A 9,834-nucleotide genomic window follows, 5' to 3' on the forward strand; every position below is an offset into this window, starting at 1 on the left:
GAGTCATGTATGTTGTTCAGAAGTATCACGAAAGTAGTCAGTCAGGCAGGTATATTGTTGAGAAGTGTCATTAAGTAGTCATTCAGGCATGTATGTTGTTCAGACGTATCACTGAAGTAGTCAATCAGGCAGGTATATTGTTCAAAAGTATCACAAAAGAAGTCAATCTGGTATGTGTATTATTCAAAAGTATCACTAAAGTAGTCAATCAGGCATGTATGATGTTCAGAAGTATCACTAAAGTAGTCAGTCAGGCATGTGTGTTGTTCAGAAGTATTACTAAAGTAGTCAGTCAAGCATGTATGTTGTTCAGAAGTATTACTAAAGTAGTCAGTCAGGAATGTATGTTGTTCAGAAATTTCATTAAAGTAGTCAATCAGGCAGGTATGTTATTCAGAAGTATCACTAAGGTAGTCAAAGAGACATGTATATTGTTCAGTAGTATCACAAAAGTAGATAGGCATCTGTGTTCTTCAGAAGTATTACTAAAGTAGTCAGTCAGACTTGTATCTTGTTCAAAAGTATCACTAAGTTAGTCAAACAGACATGGATCTTGTTCAGAAGAATTACTAAAGTAACCAATAGGCACGTATATTATTCAGAAGTATCAATAAAGTAGTCAATCAGGTATGTATATTGTTCAGAAGTATCATGAAGTAGTCAGTCATGATTAGTTACCTAGTTATGTGTTGCCCTTAAGAAACCTGATACTATTGATGTCTTAGTCCAAGACATGTCCTGCAAGATGTCAAGTTTCAAGTTAAGTCTTATTTAGTTTCTCAACTAGCCTTTCACAGATGTAAATTCAAATTTAGAAAGAATGAAGGTAAGATGATAAATAGTTGTAGACTGTGATTAAAGTAATGTTTTATTTTTTCTTTCCTTAATGTTAGTTTATTTTTAGTATTGGTTAAATTGTTTGATATATATATTTGTTTATGAGGATTATTTTGCATTGTTATCTTAAGATAAGTGTTTAGAACAAAACTAAACCTCCTAAGCTAGCTGAATTTTGTGTTTGGGATTATAGCAAAAAAATTTGCTTGCATTAAGGGTACCATAAGAGATGAATTAATACCTTTTAATCATCATAAGTATGGTGATATGTTAGACGTATATAATATTCATTACTCGTTTAATTTTTATTTGAACTATATAGGTATTTTGTTTTGATCAGAAGTTGGAAACAGTTGTAGATTTTATTACCAAAAAATTTCTCTCTGTAGATGTTTTTTATCATTGTAATATATTAAACATAACCTGAGAATTCTCTGTATTAATACCATAATTATTAATGAATCAGTTTTAACTGTCTAGAGTTTAATAATAGTTGAATGTCTGTTGTGTAGTCAGTTTATCATACATGCATACAATTTGCACATATTCACAAGATGATAGGTTCCAATGCTTCAAATTAAATAAACATTCTTAGATTTTCATCTTCACGTTTAATGTGAGAGTAATAAAACATTGAATACAAAGTAGATAAATATTATCAATATATTATTTTTCTAAGGTAGATAGAAATAAAATCTTAAATTTATGGTATAATGTTTATAACTAAAATTCTATTTTACATTTTGAAGTTAATAATCATGAATGTGTTAGTTAATTTAGCCATAATTAGTTTTATTTAGTAGAAAACCACTTAAATTCAGAATGTTTGTTTATTCATATATTTAACAGTGCTTACCACAAATTTGCACAATTAATTGATACTTTCTTGCATATAAATACGATACTTTTCCTTAACCTTTTTTTTATAACTAGGTGCCTGGGATTTTTTATAATGAAAGAACACCTCATATCTGTTAAAGCATGTCTTGTTAGTTGGCATAACTAAGAATATAGGTACTTGTAGGAATATCATGAAGTATATAGTTTGTACAGGTTGATCTGTAAGTAATTTTGAAAATTTTATATTTAAGGTTGTTCTGTGTGTAAGCTTCTTTATAATATAAGTTATATATGGTTTTAACTATCAGCTTTGAGTTGTACTTATGAGTTAAAATTCATGTTTTTTGTTTATGTGTTGAAATATCCTTAAGTCATTCAATCAAAGTAATTTTTAGAAATATGTAAAGCATATAAGTGTTTGAGTAATTTTGCACAGTAATTATATGTTTAGAAGTTACACTGTGCACAAAAGCTTCTCTACTAATAAAAATACAACTGTTCATGAGTAGTTTGTTGATCCTGATTCTAAAAATTGTTGAATATTACTGATCACCTCTAGTTTTTGAGTTATCTTATGTTTATTCTAAATATTCTTATATATTGTGAAAATAACTGTCTCTGATAACTTTATTTATTTATTGAAAATTGCATTTAAGAATGTTAAAAACAACGTGTAATTATATACTGAAAATACACTTAAGCTATGTTTAAAACTTTCATCATGGTATTATTATTTATTTCTTTTACAAAATACCTGACTGACTTATTGCATCTTTTATGTATGTTGTTAGTTTCATGCTATAAGAATCAACAGTAATCTTCTGTCATCACATGATTCCACTGTCTTTCTTTATGTTACTGTTCTATTATAGACATAACTTAAGGGAAGTGCTCACCAAGATTATTGCTCACTGCACCTAGATCATTTGATAAGAAGCTTAATTAAAAGTGTGAGAAGTGTAACTGTAGTGACATCTTGGACCCAGTTTTCATCTCTGTAAATTCCTAAGAAAATTTTAACAACCAGTTTGAGTGATTTCCTTGCAGGAAGTTCTTTCTGACTGAGTAATGTTTCAAAATCACCATTCATCAGCACTTCCCAAATCTGTGACCCAACAAAGATACCACCTTTTTAGATTTTACTTCACTGAATTTTTGAAACTTATAAGACAGATGGAGTGAGGGAAGAAACATATTTTGATGATTCAGTGAAAGTTGGAACTCAACTTTCTGTTTTCCTGAAACATAATTCTGTCACTGGCCATTCCTTTTTTTTTTAAATGAATTTTATGATATTGGCTATACCAGACAGACTACAGTGTTTAGTATACTCACTTTATAGACTTAGCAGTAGTGGATATTTGATTGCTTCAGGTATAAGCTGCATGTTCTACTATGTTTACAGCATTAATAACAGGAACCAATGGCTTAGTGTTCTCATTATGTGAAAGCACAGTTTTCACACTAACTTTAGATGTATTGGTAAAATGTTTTCTTTCTTGAGAGTATATTCAGTACTTGATTCTTCAATTAGTGCATCAATATTTGTACAGAAACACAAAGTATCTTGCGTGCTGTAGTGAGAAGCAAGACTTTTATGATAAATTTCATTGCCGTAAATGAAAATTCCCATGCTGTTTCAGTATAAAACAAGTCACAGATCTGATCATTTAGCTCATCTTGTGTGATCAAATGAGGCAGTTTATGCCGAGATGCCACAGGGGGTAAAATTACTAAATGAAGGAAGTAAAGATGATTCATTGTCTTTTTTGCAGTATAACTTCTATTTCCCACTTTGCTGCTGGATGTGACACAAGAAAATCATCCCCATGAGATACTGGTTTCATCACAATCTCTGGATATTTAGTGTATTGTTTAGTTTTGTCTGGATATCCAGAAATATTAATGCAAAAATAACTATTAGTTAGATGATCTTTGGGCTCACACTGTATCATTGAAATTGTCAATGACACAATTGCTCTTCGTTTATTTAGCCACTGTGTGAAGCCAGATTTGGAAACTGTGCAACACAAATGTAGCATAAACTGTTTAGGTGGTTTTTTGGACTTGAAGTGAAAGCAGTCAGTACATAAAATAATTTTCTAAAAAGTATAAAAGAATTATGTTTAGAGAACTAGTTTAAAATATTTTAAAAACAAAATTTTGATTTTATTTGATTATATCACAGGCATGATGTGAGGAAGATGGACTTTGTTTTGAGTGTGCACAGAGCCAGACAAAGTAACCAACTGAGTGAGTGAGTGAAAAGCAGTTGAGAGAGAGGTGTATCACTCTGCCCATTTGAAGTTCAGTTGAAGGACTCCTCAAATATTCCTGGGTAGAAAAGGTGAACATGGAATGAAGCAAAATTGGAGCAAGTAATTATAATTTTATCAAGAACAAGTAGCACATATGAACAATATATATGGAGTTTTACACCAATACAATACAGTTACTGTTTGAAGTTATCAAAAATTTATTCCTTTTGTTCATTAAACTTTCTATGTAAACTTAATTTCACAGTATAAACCTATTGAACTGAGCTGATTGTATGGTATTACACATATTGTTGATAAAGTAGTGAGATACTACAGTATCTTAAAATCTGGAGGTGATGGACAAGTTCTGATTACATATCTGAAACCAAAACTATTTAATTACCCAGAATCACTTGAGTTTTTTCTAGTAGCAAATGATTTGTAATGCAGTGTTACCTAAAACATTGTTTAGGCAAATTTGTGTGTGCAGACTTATAAAAGAATTGATTGATTGATGAATTTGTGTTATAAAGATAAAAGGTTTTTTTTTTTTTTTTACTTTACAACGGTGTGTTTACACTTTATATTTTGTAATGCATGCTTTTGAACCAATTGCAATGTTTATTTATTTATGAAAAGTGTATAACTTCCTTTCAAGTTGTTTTAGAAATAAAATTATTGCTAAAAATACAAGTTTCAAATAATGCAACATTTTTAAAGGGTCTTATTTTTTTTAGGTAGGTCTTGTTCAGGCTTGTGAATCAAAAAGATTTGTACAATGTTAATAATATAATTTACTAATTTTTTAAAATATTATTAATTTGACCTGTCCATACTTTTAGTGTGAATTAATGTTCTTTACTCCCTTAAGGGTGAGAGAAGCAAACAAGAAGAAAAATATATTTTCACCATTAAAAAAGAATCAACAAGACAAGAAGAAGTTGGTAGAAACTGTCCCAAAACAGCTCAGACAGTTAACATCAAACAGTGATTAGTATAATTGTACTTTATTCTTCCCTTTGTTACATATTTTGGTTTCCTATAATTACTGGCTTGATGGAAAATATCCATTGAGTTTTTTGTGTGTTTAATGAATTAGTAAAATGTGACTGTTCAATGTCAAGATCATTGATATCAATTATTCTGAGAAGTGAGTGAACCAGGTTTTCAGTTAACATTAATAAAATATAAAGATTCTTATCATTCTTTACTGTAGTTTTGTTAAAAATGGACAGTTCTAGAGCAGAGCTTACCATATTCATGTCTGCCATAAAGGGAAATTAGGCCAAGAAGTGCACTTTCTACTTATTTCTAACAAAATATATTGACCAGTTTTTGATTGTTTGGCTATATAGTTTTAAAATTTTGTGAGAGACAAAAACGTTTATGACACTAAATTATTAAAATTATTTGACCCATGTGTTGCTTTATTTCTCAGTTTTAAATCACTTTTTGTTTAGCCCATTTATTGTGTTATAGAATAGGGAAAGAGTGTGATTCTAAGGGAAGTTTGATATTATAATTAAATGGTGATATTAACACAAATAATAAAAAAACGACATTAAACTCGGGTCAGTGTTATAGTTCTCTTCTAATTTTCCATTTGATTTAATAGCCGGCTCATAACTGTTTGGTCTCAAGGTAATATATAGATGGTAGAAAATGAACTTGAATCATCTAATAAACTGTTGTTGCGACACAACTGAATTCCTTGTGTTTTTCTGAATATAAATTAACAACTAATTGTAAAGTTACATACAGATATTAGAATATAAACAAACCTTGTGGTCTAATAAATAGCAGCTATGATCGATCTAAACTGTCTTCTTTATGATTCAACACACTGATATAGTTGTGTTAAGAGAGTCATCTGTATAAACAATATCTGTAAAGATGTGTTTTCAAAACAAACACCAAGGGCCTTTATGAGATTTTTAGAATGGTACTTAATACAGTTTCTCAAGTGTTGTCCCAGTTATTACTGGAAGAAACATCATCATGTGGATACAAAGTAAAATTGCCAACCTGGTATGTGGTGAAGTAAAATGGTAAGCAGACAATACAGGAGAGAACAGTTAGTATTATATACAATAATTTAGGTATAGTTGACTGGTATGCTGTAACATAATAATACATTGTGTTATAATAATTCAAAAATGGCTAAATGATTGTTACTATACACAACTGCTGTAACCTAATGGCAGACACTAAAAAACACAATACTCTGAGAAGGAAAAAAAATGGTAATGTGATTGTTACCCTGCTAATATGGTATACTGTAATATAGTGGGAGATGCTAAAAACAAACAAACAGTACTACAACCATGAAAAAGTCGCTAAATGATAGTCACTGTGCTGTACCTTGAGGATAGTCTACAAATGGGAAAAGAACTTTTAAAAACTCTTAAAAATGGGAATTATGTTTGATATGTTTCTCTAATAATTGGACACTGAAAGAAGTTAGTTGTGCTTAACTTTTATGAAACATTTAAAATTGTGCCTTTTACTTGTTATATAGGTATGCTACTGGTTGAATTGTAATTGACTAATTAGATAAAATAATTATTAGTTATGTTGTACTGTACATTTTAGGCTCATAATGAATGACACATCATCAGGTTATTATGGGGTATAATTGTCAACAGTTTTTGTACTTTACATTAAATAAACCCCACTATCTGGTAGATGGTGTAGTTAAATACTTTTCCTTTGCAAAGAGGTTTTAGTGGAATAGTGCAGTGCAGTTAATAATAAGATAATATAATTTACTTTGTTTGTGTGAATAATACATACTTCATGAAAAATATGTTAAGATCCAATTTTTTTCATAATTACAGTCATTAAGTGTTGCTTTTTTTTATATATCATTCATGCTTTTTCATTTATAAATTTGACTGCTTATGGGAGAGATGTAATTAAACATTAAGGGGTTCTTTTTTTCTCTCTAACACTATACTGTTTCTGCTTCTGTTTGTTACATGAAATACCAATTTTGAAGGTCCCAAACTTGTAGATGTTTACAGCACTAGAACTACTAGTAAACATTTGTTAATGAAGAAGAATTTTTGTAACATTACTCCTGTTACTGATTGTAAACAGAAGGCTCGGTACTCGTGATTTACATATTATTTTATGTCAGTGCAAATAAAGTACTACATCATGTTTTTGTTTTTTTAATTCTTGGAATACCTATTGTGAATCATATTAGATACTCGAGAGATTCAGACAAATGAAAAACGTACAGAGCAATATAAAATTGTGAATCATATTAGATACTCAAGAGATTCAGACAAATGAAAAAGGTACAGAGCAATATAAAATTGTGAATCATATTAGATACTCAAGAGATTCAGACAAATAAAAAGGTACAATATAAAATTGTGAATCATATTAGGTACTCAAGAGATTCAGACAAATAAAAAGGTACAACATAAAATTGTGAATCATATTAGGTACTCAAGAGATTCAGACAAATAAAAAGGTACAATATAAAATTGTGAATCATATTAGGTACTCAAGAGATTCAGACAAATAAAAAGGTACAATATAAAATTGTGAATCATATTAGGTACTCAAGAGATTCAGACAAATAAAAAGGTACAATATAAAATTGTGAATCATATTAGATACTCAAGAGATTCAGACAAATAAAAAGGTACAATAAAAAATTGTGAATCATATTAGGTACTCAAGAGATTCAGACAAATAAAAAGGTACAATATAAAATTGTGAATCATATTAGATACTCAAGAGATTCAGACAAATAAAAAGGTACAATATACAATTGTGAATCATATTAGATACTCAAGAGATTCAGACAAATAAAAAGGTACAATATAAAATTGTGAATCATATTAGATACTCAAGAGATTCAGACAAATAAAAAGGTACAATATAAAATTGTGAATCATATTAGATACTCAAGAGATTTGGACAAATAAAAAGGTGTTTTTTTGTGTTTTTTTCTTATAGCAAAGCCACATCAGGCTATCTGCTGAGCCCACCGAGAGGAATCGAACCCCTGATTTTAGCGTTGTAAGTCCGAAGACATACCGCTGTACTAGCGGGGGGCAATAAAAGGTACAATATAAAATTGAGCATCCTATTAGATACTCAAGAGATTCAGACAAATAAAATGGTACAATATAAAATTCTAACAAAAGATGTTTAGATAGTGAGTAAAAAACTTTCATGTTTTGTTTTTGTTGTGAAAAAGTCAGAGTGGTCTTTTAACTAATATAAAAGAATTTGTTAATGACAGTGCAAGTTCCCTTGCACATGCCTTTAACAGTTACAAAGATTAGTGATAAGGGTTAAAATTTTCTGTGACCATCAGTTGTCTTAAGGGTTCAAAATATTTGTAAGCTAATAACCATCATGAAGGATGGAAAGTTCTGTGAGGTATCAGCCCCTGTGTTTCTTAAATGTTTTCACAAAAACTCGTAGTTGTTTACAATCCATTTCGTCAGGTTGAACTTCAGTGGTCACATCATGATTCAAACTGCTTACTCTTGAATGTTCAACATTTAGTTGTTTCTTGTCCCAGCCTTTTGTATTACTTTGTTTTGACCATATGCATTTTTTTTTTTTCAGAATAATATGTTACTCTGGACATGAATAATTAGTGTAAATATGTGTATATTGCTTTGATGTTTTGAACTATGAAGTGCTTCTTTATGTTTAGTTTTACACTTCTGGAAAGAGCTAAAATCATTTAACTGAATTGGGATTTTAACACTTGTTAAAAGGTTATAAAATTTGATAATATTGTCATGCTTTTGCTTTTGTGTAAATAATAAAAATTTGTCCAGGAACTAACTTTAAAACATAATATTTACAAGTAGATTTCAAATAAAACAAGTCAGAACTATTTTGTGTGTGTGTGTGTGTGTTTGTTTGGAAAATATTTTATTAATCATTATAAACTTATAACTGCTGCAAAGAAACTGTATAACATACTTATTTTTCTGGTTGTGTTAGATGTTGATATTTTTCAGTTTGAAGAAATCAAGTATTGTGGAATGTTTTTTTGTTTAGTAACTAAGAAAGATATTTATCTGCATAGTACGTTGTACATTTTTTTTTTTTTGTGGGTACATTTTTTTTCCACAAAATAGTTTTGTAACTATCTGTCCATACCTTTGTTGCTGAGTTTTTGGGAGATAGTTTTCAAGTGCCTTTTGTGTGCAAACCAAACAATTCCATAAAATCAGTTTATAAATGTTTGATAAATTGATCCAATTTAATAATACCATTTTTTTGCTTGAGTTGTATATAGAGCTATATTTATATGTTTATGTACACAGTATATTTATTATCTGTTTTGGTTTCTGAAAATATTGGATGGATGAATGGATAGAATACATTAAAAGTTAATTGTATACTTATTGTTGTTTTGTTAGCTGGTGTTTATTTTTAATGTTTTAAAGAGTAATTTGTATGTATTAACCAGTACTATATTACATGAAACTATATTGTTTTATCCAATAACAAACAAGCATACTTCAATGACATATTGGTTGTTGTTTTTTTTTACGTTAAGAAATAATAATACAGTTGTTAACAGAATGACTAGTACACAGTTTCCAAAAAATGTTTTTTGTAGATTGTTTTTATTATAGGCTGTGTTTGACTTACAGATATTGCTGTATAGTCACAGTTCTTTGTAGTAACATTTACTCTGCAACTCTAGATACATATACTTCTCCCTCAAGTACTTTTGTCATACATCATTTCATTTGTAGGTCATAAAAACGTGATGAATATAATCTACAGCCTTTGTTACTGTTTGTTTTTAACAACTAAAATAAGAAGACAATTTTTATGACACATTATCAAGATGTTCCTCTCATTTAATCTTCTGCTTATAATGACGTAAAATTATTTTTATGGAAGTAAA

At 29.3% G+C, this 9,834-nt stretch overlaps 1 long non-coding RNA gene across 1 annotated transcript; it reads left to right on the top strand.

The window, feature by feature from the left end:
• Positions 1–2,345: 2,345 nt before the first annotated feature.
• Positions 2,346–9,443, top strand: LOC143256114 (uncharacterized). The gene is made up of 2 exons (XR_013031086.1): positions 2,346–7,173; positions 7,238–9,443. It is a non-coding gene; the product is annotated as an uncharacterized LOC143256114 (long non-coding RNA).
• Positions 9,444–9,834: the final 391 nt, after the last annotated feature.

The sequence above is a fragment of the Tachypleus tridentatus genome, chromosome 7 (assembly GCF_004210375.1).
Source record: "Tachypleus tridentatus isolate NWPU-2018 chromosome 7, ASM421037v1, whole genome shotgun sequence".
Taxonomy (NCBI): Eukaryota; Metazoa; Arthropoda; class Merostomata; order Xiphosura; family Limulidae; genus Tachypleus; species Tachypleus tridentatus.